This window comes from Dermacentor albipictus, chromosome 1 (genome assembly GCF_038994185.2).
Source record: "Dermacentor albipictus isolate Rhodes 1998 colony chromosome 1, USDA_Dalb.pri_finalv2, whole genome shotgun sequence".
Classification (NCBI taxonomy): Eukaryota; Metazoa; Arthropoda; class Arachnida; order Ixodida; family Ixodidae; genus Dermacentor; species Dermacentor albipictus.
In genome coordinates, this window is record NC_091821.1 from 430,582,881 (window position 1) to 430,595,208 (window position 12,328).

The 12,328-nt window shown below is 46.0% G+C and overlaps 2 protein-coding genes across 2 annotated transcripts in view; one reads left to right on the top strand and one right to left on the bottom strand.

The window, feature by feature from the left end:
• LOC135908610 (peptidase M20 domain-containing protein 2-like) overlaps positions 1-858 on the bottom strand; it is an 88,127-nt gene extending 87,269 nt beyond the window's left edge. Inside the window, exon 1 of the mRNA XM_070532288.1 lies at positions 797-858. The gene's annotated coding sequence lies outside the window, so the exon portion shown is untranslated. The remainder of the gene's footprint in view (positions 1-796) is intronic.
• LOC135908617 (uncharacterized transporter YutK-like) overlaps positions 1-12,328 on the top strand; it is a 141,472-nt gene that overhangs the window by 114,207 nt on the left and 14,937 nt on the right. The window lies entirely within an intron of this gene.

Sequence of the window (12,328 nt, forward strand, 5' to 3'; positions counted from 1 at the left end):
CGGCGGGTCATAACAAAGACGTGATCAAAAGCATTCGGGGGCGAGTGCGAAATTAACGAACAGGTGAACAAATACATGATTTTCGATACATCAATAAATAAATTATTTTCGCGTCATCGCCTACACAATGACGCGAAAATCAGCTTCTGTGGCTATGCGGAAGACTTGATCGATTTTAATCTTTACTGACGGACTTTAAATTTCGTGACTGGTTTGCGTTCAAAATTTACTGACTTAATCTGACAGTTTTTCCTACATAGAAACAGCCATTTCTTCTCATTTCAAGGTGCAACAGCTTTGCTGAACAATCTGTTGTCGACTGTGAGGTGTTTGTTTATGGATGTGGGATTATCTCTACGTATACCAGAAAAGCCTATCTGGTAGGATCGCAGGGTTGCTTTACGGCCCTTACGAAGAAATTCGTTTTTCTTCTCGCGTGTGCAAAAACGAACAATGACTTTCTTGTAAGACGTCTTGTTAACCACACGATGAAAAATGCCAACGTCTCCAGGAGAAATGGGGCACTAAATTGCACAGCAACCACTCTGAAAATTCCAATACAGCCCTCTCCCTGCCGAATCTCTGATCGTCAAACTTCCTCCCAGTTTTACCGGCAAGATTATGCACAACTGAATCAAGGTTACCGTTAAGCAGTGATTGCATATTCTAAATTCTATTTAGCTATATATACTTTGGCATTGGTTGGCGTCGTGAACGACAATTCGGATTCGAGAGACAATGAGCACAAGCCGCAACAACAGCTGCATCGGACGTAGAGAAAAGTGTCGAAACTAACCCGCAACAGAAATAGCAGAGGCTTAGATTTCGTCCTTGTTCGTTGCAGCTGATGCCCAGAAGTGAGGCCGGTGCCGCGATGGTCCTCTATATGTGCCCTCGCAGCCCAACAAGCTCAGGTACCGTAGAGTTTCGAAGAAGCCGCAGAGTCTGCCAGTATCTGCGCAGCAACCAGCTAGGCAGCACACAGATTCAGTGCAATATGAAGGCTCGAGTGCAGGTGCACGCAGGTATTCCGCATGCACCTGCTGCGACGACGATCACAGCAGGAATCACTGAAATGCAGCTGCAGTAGAAATAGCAGAGGGCATAGGCGCCGACACCAGAGGGGGGGGGGGGGGGTGCTGGAAGGCTCGAGCCATCCCCCCCCCCCCACACACCCGGGAGATGAGGTCAGGAGGCATCATGTCTTTTTATACGTTTTAGGACAAATCAGCTGAAGGACTACAGCTGCCTAGAAGTGGAGAGAACATCACAGCCTTAAATTGCTGCGGCTACATAGATTTGTCTCGCACCAACAAAGTAGAAGCATGACAACGCCAGGAGTTTTAGATCCAGTTCACCATCATGGATGCCGACTGGCAACGACAGTTTTCCGAACGTCTACTGTTCCAAGTCTCTGTGCGGAATCAAATAAACGGTGACTTGATAAGTAAGGTGTTTCTTTTGTGCGCATTCTCTTTTAAAATTTCTAATCCTTCCCAAACACACAAATCAATTCTTTACTCGAAACATCAACTATGAACTTACCTTCAACTATAAGCCCGGCAGAAACTACACATCATCCTTGCGAATATAAATAAAATGTTTATAGCAAAATGAAAGGGACCCTGAGCTCCATAATAAACTCCCCCAGAATCAAACCTATTTTTAGTGAATGGCGGAGTGTCAGACACTGGGAACGGCTCTACGATGTGGTCTTGTGCCGTCCGGGAAATGGCCGCACACACTCATCCCGCCGCTAGCTCTTAAGCGAGACCCACTGATCTGTGAGGAGTGCTCGGACACTTTATCATCGATGCATTCCGGTGCGTTCTTCCCACGGTCTCTACGGCAAGCCGTCATTTCTGCCTGAGTCTCCTTCGCCACTGTGGCGTGACAACCTGTTATGCAGCAGTTCCGACGCTTATCCTTCTTCAACTTCGGATCCCGAGAATATATGGCAACCAGAGCAATCGAAATTAAACTGAAACTTGATGCCAACCGTCTGAATCGCAACCATCACGGGACAAAAAATCGAGTGCATCATCGACATTCATAATGAACGCGGCCATTAAAGCAGCGAAGCAGCGATTCGAGCAGCGAAGTAGACAACCACGGCTTACGGGAAGTCGTAAAGTGTGAGCGCTGAGCTCAAGCGTTGAGTGTTGTGTCAGCTTTGGTATCTGAGTGCGAAACTTTTGTTACTTATGTGAATGTGTTACTGCGTTGTTATTGAAGTATTATATAAATCAAGTTCTTCTGTTTCTCCCTGTGTCGTCCGTCCATCGTCTGCAAGTCTGTCTGCGACACGCCCCACGCCAAATCAGTGTGCACCTCGAACGTAGGTACCGAAGTGGAGAAAGAAGAACCTTGAATTTTGTTCTTTGTGCGTACAGACTGCAACACTGTTAGCACGAGCAAACGATTGGAGCGCTTTTTTTATGTTTTTACAGCCATCCTCTGTATAGATAAGCCGCATGTGTGCTTTCGTAGCGCGGGGGGTATCTGGGTTGCCTAACGCCCGCGTAGTGAAAAAAAAACGCCTTGTGCCAAAGACAACCTTATCGCGAATTCTCTGCTGGAATCGGCTGTAACGCTTGTTCTATTAAAACTATCCCCCCAAAATTATATGACGATTGTCAGCTAAGACGATTCTATCATTCCGCCGAGTGTCATTTCTTTTTCATATTTAGGTAGTTCGTAGTGAAGTAGTAAATGCTGTGGAATTCGCGTCTGCTCCCAACACACGGACTTCTACGGCAGGGATACCGACAGCCGCATGTTTGTCTGCTAGGATAAAAGTCTAGTCCTTCAGAATTTTATTAAGCTAACTAACTAAGAAGCATGCTCAATCCCAAATAATAAGCAAACGTGTTTTGTTTCGTGCACTCCTTTGAGCTGCGCCCCGGTCAATCGTGTTTCGTTTCGTGCACTCCGTTAGCTTTTCTGCGCAACCATGTTCACACATGGATTGGGTGCGAATTGGAGAGCACAAGGACAGCCCCGCTGTCATCCCACAATTCACAGAGTAGATTGGCCCCCATTTTTTCTCTTAAGCCTGGAACACACTTTCGGCACTCCATTCGTTCGTGGTCTTACCTTCCTGTTATTAGACAGTTTTAGTATAGCGTAAAATTATTGCGTTAGCGTGTTCCGCACGCTATACCTTTGCGGGACAGTATTCGATTGAGTTTTTGCTCTATCAACTAGCGTCCCGCAAACACGAGTGTCAAGCTCCTGACACTGATGTTTCCGCGGTTAGAAAAATAAGTACTGCGTTGCAGAAAGCAGGCACAGAGATTTGATCAAGCAGAAGAATGGGTCAAGGCCGTCAGAGAGAGTTTTAGCGTGCTTAGGAAGGAAGGATTTTGCCGATTTTGGAACGACACACACGCAGAGGCGTGCGAATTGCAACTGAATGTTGAAGAGAAAAAGCTCCTGTGCCAAGGCAAAGGAAGACATTTATTAATAAATTGGAACGATCCATCCGTTCCTTGGCCAATCCCCCATAGTGAGTAGGAGCAACATACGTCATAGGAAGAAGAAGACTCCACGACGGTATGACGACGGACATGTACGGTGTGCATGTCATCCTTCGGCCGAAGACATGTACCGCCAGCGGTTCTACGAGGTAATGGATACGGTAGATTTTTCGCTGAACGGCAGGTATCCACGGGAAACCTGGCAGCCCATCACACCGATTGAGCAGTTTTTAACTGCGAATGGTGACAGCACGTACATGATGAAGTTCTATCGGCTAGATATTGAGCCTGAATGGCTCAACGTTCACCGCATATAGTATGCTCATATCGATATAGCAAGGCAGCGCGATACACCCTTGACAACGTTTCATGATGTTGTAGAGATGCTTTCGGGCGATAACTATGAGCATCAGAAGAACTTCACTTTGGCCTAGTTGGTATTTACTGCATATCATATTGACCGCAAATAAAAAGTTGAAAGTTACCGCCCGTGCTGTTTATGTGTTCTCTCCCTCTGTACCCGCCTTTATTTGCGATCAATATGATATGCAACTATGAGCAGTTGCGAGATATTTTGCCCGAGGTGGCTAAGCTTGTCAAAATTGTTTGGACTATCCCAGTGATGTTCAAGTTCAAGTTCAAGTTTATTCATCAACGATGTCAGTTTTACAAAGAATAGTATGCAAAATTAGCATTACACAGGGATTCTCAAAGTTACAAACTGTCAGGGGGACTCCCATGCAGATCTGAGAGATTGTTTCTATGCCTCCGTCACGTCAAAACGTATCTTAGGTCAACAATGGGATCAGTAAAACTTCTTTTGGGCCTAGTTGGTACATAATTCTGAACTTAACGTTACAGCGCAAACACCTAACACGAACCACAAAAAGAAAGACACGACACACACTGGCGCTTTGTGGTTCGTCTTTGGTGTTTGCGCTGTAACGTTAAGTTCAGAACAATGGGACCAAGCGCCGTTAAATCGCATAGCAGTTCTCCATGGACTTGTAGAGCTCTCCCGCAAAGTAAATCTCAGTGACATGGCGGACAAGTTTATTCGGAGATCAACTGTGCGCAGAAACACATTTTCCAATGTGCGATAGCCTTTGTATAAAATTAAGGGACAGCGAACTTCATCACAACATAATGCACCAGCTTTATTCAAGCTGTCACAACCCGTGGCTTTAATTTATCCCCTCGCATAAAATCTGCATTTTGCCGATTCGTTATTACAACCTCTGCCCTTTGAGTATTGTTCCTGTCTTTTCGTTTTGTATCGAGTTTGGCAAGTTCGTTCACATTTTTCAAAGGCGAAAAGTTAATGATCTGTCTTTAAATTTTATATTGTTAGCTCTTTGTGGAAATGTTTGCACTACCCAGTGTTTCTAAGACGCGAAAAGTTTAAAATCTCCCTCTAATCTTTGAACTGTTATCTTATTGTGAAAAATGTTTGCAATGTCCTATAGTTCTTACAAACGAAGAGTCTGTAATGAGTTTGTAATGTTCGAATTGTTAGCTTGTCGAGGAAATATTCGCGTTGTCCAGAGCTTTCTCTCGCTTTAACTAAGGCCGTTATGAATGTCTAGCAAGAGCTCACGTGTTCTTTAGTTTATTCTTTCATTTATTTATTTACTATATTAAGAAACATGCTTTCATTTTCTTTAGCATATTCGATCGACTTTGGAAACAAAAATAAAACTCATGTTTACATAAATTGCCTCTCCGCCTGTGTATATCTCGTGCCAAGGAGCTTGCGCGGGGCGGGGGGGGGGGGGCGATAAAAGAGAATGTGCAAATTGGGCCCCAGTCCCCACCCCGGCAGACTGAACCCTCGGCGCCTATGGCAGATGCTTAGATTGCGTCGTGGATGGTACAGAAAACTACGAAAGCGTTATGATTTCAGTATCTCAGGTCCACAGGTCTTGGCGACCGTATATATACTCGGCGCTCCCCTTCAAAATATGCGGGAAACTGTGCTCTTTCTCTTCATCCATGTATCCTCTTTCCCCGGTGCAGGGTAGCAAACCGAACGTGCGTCTGGTTAACCTCCCTGCCTTTCCTCTTTCCGTTGACTGTTGGACCAACTGGACCAATATAGTCAACGATTCTGAATTCCCTCTCTTGTGTTTCTTTCTCTCTCTTTCTCTCGCTCTCTCTTAGATTTCGTTCTCCATGGCACTCTTTGGCCACACTTGGCCCTTGCGCCACTAAACATCAAATATTCATTGATTCATTCATTCATTCATTCATTCGGATTTCGTTCTCGTTCGTTGATGCTGCTGCTCACCCGCCATTTTCCTGCAAAGCAGTAATATCCAACGAGGATCGCCTAAATAGAATGCGACGGCTATGTGTGCGGGCGTAATTTCCGAAAAACGAGTAAATGCGTCGTGGACGGGCCTTAACAAGATGAAACGAACAATGTTTTCATCACCTCGTGTACTTAGATTTGGGTGCACGCCCCCAATACTTCGTACCTCATATTCGTATTGTGGTGCTGACACGTAAAACCCCAGAATTTTTTTTTTCATCCATATGCGGCTTATAGTGTGAATCACGCTTGTCTAGACATAGTCACTTAGCCGATTTGATCGCCATCTTTTGCACACACAAGAAAGGGGCAAGCTAACACTGCAATAAGACCTCATATGGTCACACCGCATGCTGGGTTCATGCGTTATAGAACAAACAGGTCAGCTACTGCCAAGTAGCTGCTTCGGACGCTCGCGCAGTCCGCAGCTGGCCGCTCGACTACTCTAGACAATTGCGATTCAAACGGTGCGGTATGCTGTTATTAGTGACCTAAATAATTTTATTCGTAAGCAAAAACCGCGTCAAATAAACGAGGTAGTCGCGCAATATATCTGCAGAAAATTTGAACGCTTGTAAAAGGAAACAGCACAACTTACTCCGTAGAAGCACGGTATCCACATTGTTACCATGGTGTGTATATGTTTCGTAACTACTCATTGCTGTTAATCCACAGCTTAGAGCTACAGGAAGAGTATCATAAAAGGGTACATTCATGAAACTAAAGTTTAGGAATACACAACTGATCTTGGAGGCTAGCGACGGCGACAATTGATGCTGTTGGTGCCGTAGTATATATATATATATATATATATATTAGTCATATAATGAGAAGCCAACAAACACTGACACCACCTGCGGCAAGTTGTGACGCACCTGCGGTTCCCACCTGCGGCAAGTTGTTTTTTCCTCCACTTTAATTTCCATTAATTTACCATTACTTTATTTCATTTATTAAGCACATGCAATTTCCCCTATGTTGTACTTGGTGTCAGTGTTTGTTGGCTTCTCATTATATGACTAATAAATATCGGGTCCCTCGGTTAACCCCCTTTCTTCTCGTTTATATATATATATATATATATATATATATATATATATATATATATATATATATATATATATAGCACCTCCACCACTTGAAATACCACGGTTGAGACGACGCTTTATTCCAAGAAGGAAAAATGGCGCCGACGCAAAACGAACACGAGCCGATGATTGATGATGACTTTGTACAGATGAAGATGAAGTCCGCATAAATGCTTACAATATATATATATATATATATATATATATATATATATATATATATATATATATATATATATATATATATATATATATATATAAGGACTTCCATCCCGGAACACCTGCACAAGTCAGTACCGCTTGTTTATACGTTGACAAAGGAAGCAGCGCTGCTTCTTGGCCTATAGTAGGTTTATCTCACGTTAGGTATTCACATCCACCCTCACACGCAAGCTTACGCCCACTCTATCGCCAACGTATCAAGAATAAATGAACGGGCATCTACATGAATCAATGCGCCGAGACACGGCACTACACTGACAGCGCACTAATGCTCGAAGCTAAACGTTTCGCAACGGTCCACAGAATAAGCGATCGATTAGCGACAATAAGTAACTGTTACAAGCTGTTACAAAGTGCATATAAGATAAGCCCCGGATGCAAACTTTGGTGCTTATCTTGTCCCACAACGATAATCGTCATCTGCCTTGCCTGCGTTTCCGTAATTGAAAACTCAGCGCTCGCTACTTTCCCGTCGAGAACGCTACTTCACGCTGATAACGCACATGCGGTTCGTGACCTGTAAGTGCCGGAAGCGCAGCGTTAAAAAAAAATGCGGGCAAGATAAATGACGATTATAGTCAAGAGTTCGACGAAAGTTCGTCTGGTCAGGTAACATGATGATGAAGAACACTGACAGCGCGAAACGTCCCGAAACGTCTCTGTGTGTTTTTTCACCTTGACTTGGTCAGTGGCCGTAATTTCTTCATCATAAATGACGATTATCGTTGTGAAACAAGCCCCAAAGGGGCCAACTTTTTTAAGAGTGTATACCCATCATCTCAGATACGCCAAAAACAATGTGAAGTCTGCTAAGATTTTGTCTTCAATGCGCATCGCGAGAGAGGAGACAGGGTACTATCCGCTGTCCGTCTTGTATCAGCAAGAGCATATCGACTATTCACAACCGCAACAACGCACCGTCCCGACTCCCGTCTCGCATCCGGCGACAGCCGTCGATAGCCGATAGTCGATAGGCCTAGCGTGCTGGTCGTCGGATCCGCGGCCGACGACGCTAGAAATCGGCCCGCAGCTCGTAATAAAGCGTTTATATTCGTCAACACAATCTAACACCTGCACAGTTATGTCGTAATACAATTTGTTTTCTCAATTTCGTTGACAGCGAAGAGGGACCACGCAACACGGGCAAGCCGCTTCGCAGAAACGATCGCCGTGACGGCTTTACTATAATACAGGGTGTCCCTGCTAACTTTAGCCAGAGTTCTAAAATATGCAAATACCTCGAATGAAAAAATCATTTGAGTATCTCTAAGCGACGGCAAACAACATTACCTTGGTTCTGTCTAGCTACGTGGCATTTCGCGCATTTTTAAACCCTGGCTAAAGTTAGTTGGGACACCCTGTGTAGCTGTACTGATCGCCTTGCGAGTCAAACCACGCCAGTGCCACGTTGCGTAACAGGCACTCTTTCGACGTCACTTCATTAGTTATTTCGTGTCAGAAACTAACTGTACCCGACTTTTACGCCACCGTCAACAGCGAAAGAGGCATGCAAGCGCCTCGGTCGAGGCGATCGGCAAGAAACCGGCACGCCGACTTCGTCCCGCCGATGCGTTCTGAAGCGCCGTAGTTCTACGTAGACGCTACGCGCGATCGGCAACGTCACTGGCAGCGGCCGATGGCCCGACGCTTTATATATCGTAAGGGCAAAAGCCGGAAACCGCGGCCTCAAAAGCCCCATGATTTCTTCGGCTTGCCTTGGGCGCCGCAGGTGGCGCTGGCTTTTCCGAAAAAGTCCAGTAATTTGACCGTAGTACGGTTTCTAGAATATTCTAGGCACCATAACCATAGAGAAACGTACCTACATACCTATACACAGTGTTTTTATTTAGCTGCACCAAATTTTTGAAGTTAGATAAATATATATCACGGTAACGATATGTTTGCCATTCGAGTGTAAAGATTGGCAGCCTCTAGATAAAGAGAACTTTGCGCAACTACATGCGTAATTAGCGAAGTTACGATAATTAACTTTCCAATTATCAACAATAGGGGGCTACGGAAAATGAGTACCTTGGGGCCCGTCCTCGACACTACCTATCCCAACGATTAAATTTTGAATAGCGGGTTTCATGTAGCAGCTACGCGAGCAATTAGTTCCCCTTGGCAGACTTCTTGAAACCGAAACTGGCTGGAAAAAGAGCGTCTGTGTCGTCGAATCCGTTCACTCTAATGGCAAACATAGCGTTACCGTGATTTATATTTTTGTAATTTACGAAATTTTGTGCAGCTAAAAGAAACACCCTGCATTTCTCTATCATTCTGCGAAATAGTTTGGCGGCGATTTTAATCTTTCGCCACGATTTAATTTCTATAGCCTGTGGAACGTCGCGATTAGGACAAACGTAACGGATAAACTTAACGCAGATGAAGACTATGAATGTGAATATATATCTTTTTCCAGCCTTGTCTTCCTGCTCATGGACACATTGAATCAATACCTTGCAGAGAAATGGCCGAAATACTTTCTGGCTAAGTCAAGCTTTAGTGAAACAAAACTGCACGCTGCCTACTATATTTACGTACCTTGTTGCCCAGACTGCCCAAATATTTTCCAAAGTATAGCCGAACTAAAATGTACATATATAAATCAAACAAAATCTATAGATAGCGTCACGTGACAGCCCGTACATTATTTGATGACACGCACTGCCAGTGAATTAACGGGAACCATCTTATGCGCAAGCATGCAGGCAGCGCAGAAAAAGCGGGAGGCAATTAGCTGCGTTTTAGTCCGGGTCCGTTTTTGGTGGTGAGACGATGTGGGCTAGCAGTGCTAAAAGCTCTGTTCTGGACAAATTTCATGTTGTCGTCTCAACCATGTATGGGATTTGAGCCATTCAGAGAGTCCATAGGAGCCTGTAGGTCAATTTCATAATATGGCAAAATTTGATAGTGTCTAGAACATATCTTCCCTATAGGACTCTAGGGCATGTCACCGCCCTTGTCGACAGCGTTGGCATCCATGAACCTACCCAAGAAGACCAACGACCCGTGCGCTGTACATCTGCCACAGTGCCGCCGAAACACTAGCAACGCAGACAACCCGTTGTTCTCCTCTTCCACAATCGTAGGCAAACAGATCATATCGTGATGTTTACTATCAGAACTGAAGCGGCAGCTGTGACATTATGCTCCCACATGCTTTCGGGAACCCACATGCTATTAGGCCTGACCAGCACGCGCTATGTCAGCACTTTAGCGTCAATCCAGCCCTGGCTGTCTGCTGGCCACGAGGCACTACCAAAAACTGGGCTAGCTATCGGGTTCGTCATGACAATGGTTCGCATGAAGATATGAACAAATGCTGGATTTTCGGGCCAGGTGCCAAGAAGCCACAGCTGCTCGTTCCACTCGGCACAGTAAAAACTTGGAAACGACAAAGAGCCACGGATGTTCTGCAGACGTAATGTTCACATCTCATTGCTGTTTACTTTATTGCTTAAATAAGATAAGACGCCTAGTGGCCTAGTCGATTGTAATAAATGTCGCACGGCTTCCCCTGGGGCCACGGAAAACCTAATGTTTGCCACCATCCCAAATATTCACCACATTTCTCAACACCTACAAAAAAAAGTAGTGCTGCACTCAAACGAAAAACAGTAGTGCACTCTGGGATCAGTAAGCTTCAGGGGCTGCTTCATCGAACGCTTTTGTCCATCTGCTCGTGGTTGTCACGAAAGGTCAACAAAAAAAAATGCTGGCTCTCCCGTAATCGAGAGTAGATCTAAGCATGAAATGGCAACCGGCAAAGCAGATTTGTTGGAGATAATACTAGCCACAATCTTAAAATGGATGTAGTGCACGTTCCCCATGGTACACCCCACTACACCACACCGCACCACGCCATACTGTGCACTGGTCCACATGGACGCTGCCCAGCTGGAAAAAAAAATGGCAGAAGGCCGCACGACAGGTAACGAAACACGCCAGGGAGACAGAGCGCACTGCTCAGCTGGAAGAAGAATGAATTGAATTCTGGGGTTTTACGTGCCGAAACCACGATTTGATTATGAGGCACGCCGTAGTGGGCGATTCCGGATTAATTATGACCACCAGGGGATCTTCAATGTGCCCCCGATTAAAACCCCTTAAACTTCGTAAAGTAGTGAGACTCCCCCTCCTCCGCCTTCACTCCTCGTCGTTTCTCCACTCTTTCACGCTCCCTCCTCGACCGTGGCGCCGCCTACACTGCTCGAGCGTAGCAACGGCGCCAAGATGCGCTCGATCCTGCCACTGCGTAGACGCTTCTCGAGCAAAAATGGCGCTGATGCGCGGCGTGAGGGCCAGAGCGCGCGAGGAGGAGGCGGCATTCTTCAAAGCGTGGCACTACTTTACGAAATTTAAGGGGTTTTACCCCCAATGCGGGGGACACGGGCGTTTTTGCATTGCGCCTCCATCAAAATGCGTCCGCTGCCGCCGGGATTTGATCCCGCGGCCTCGGGCTTAGCATCGCAATTGACGCGATAACCGCAAAGCCACCGCGGCGGGTAAAAGCGTCTACGTGGCGCCATCTCTCGAGGCGATGCAAAACCCGCGCCGTGGAACTCCGCACCGTTGCCGTTCAGCGCTAAGCGCCAAAATATGACAATGAAGTGTATGGTGCCCTGTATCTGCCTTTTCAACGTCGCTATTGGAAATGACTAATAAAACTTCAACGTACTAGCTTGAGTGATACTGTGAACAAACATTAGGAAAACTCCGAAGAAGAAGAAGAAACTTTATTAAAGAATAGACCGGCAGTTCTTGCTGTGGTGGCCTCAGGTGACGGCTCGAAGTCCTTGGACTCGAGCGGCATCTTCGGCTTGCCGGACGGCCCAGAGCTGGTCTGCCAGCTCTGAACTTTTGATAGTCGCCTCCCAGCGGCGGCGACGCCTACGGAGAAGGTACCCGGCGGCTCCCGCATCCGGGGCGGCGTCGGGAAGAAGCGAGCTCGAGCCATCTACTCCGGCAACGGCCGCGATTATGGACGCGTCGCGAACGGAGCTGGTTTGATTACCGTTGTTGCCGGCACATTCCCAGGGCATATATTTTTTGTAACTTGTTTGGGGCAGTAACTAGCGTATGTAATGCGGTCCTGTATGAATGAAGGGTTGAGGGCTGTCGGCTCGTTTCTAAGGCAACACCGCATTCACTAGAGGCGCTTTTGCACCGCTTTGAAACATCGAACTCGCGGCTGAGTGGTAGCGTCTCCGCCTCACACACCGGAG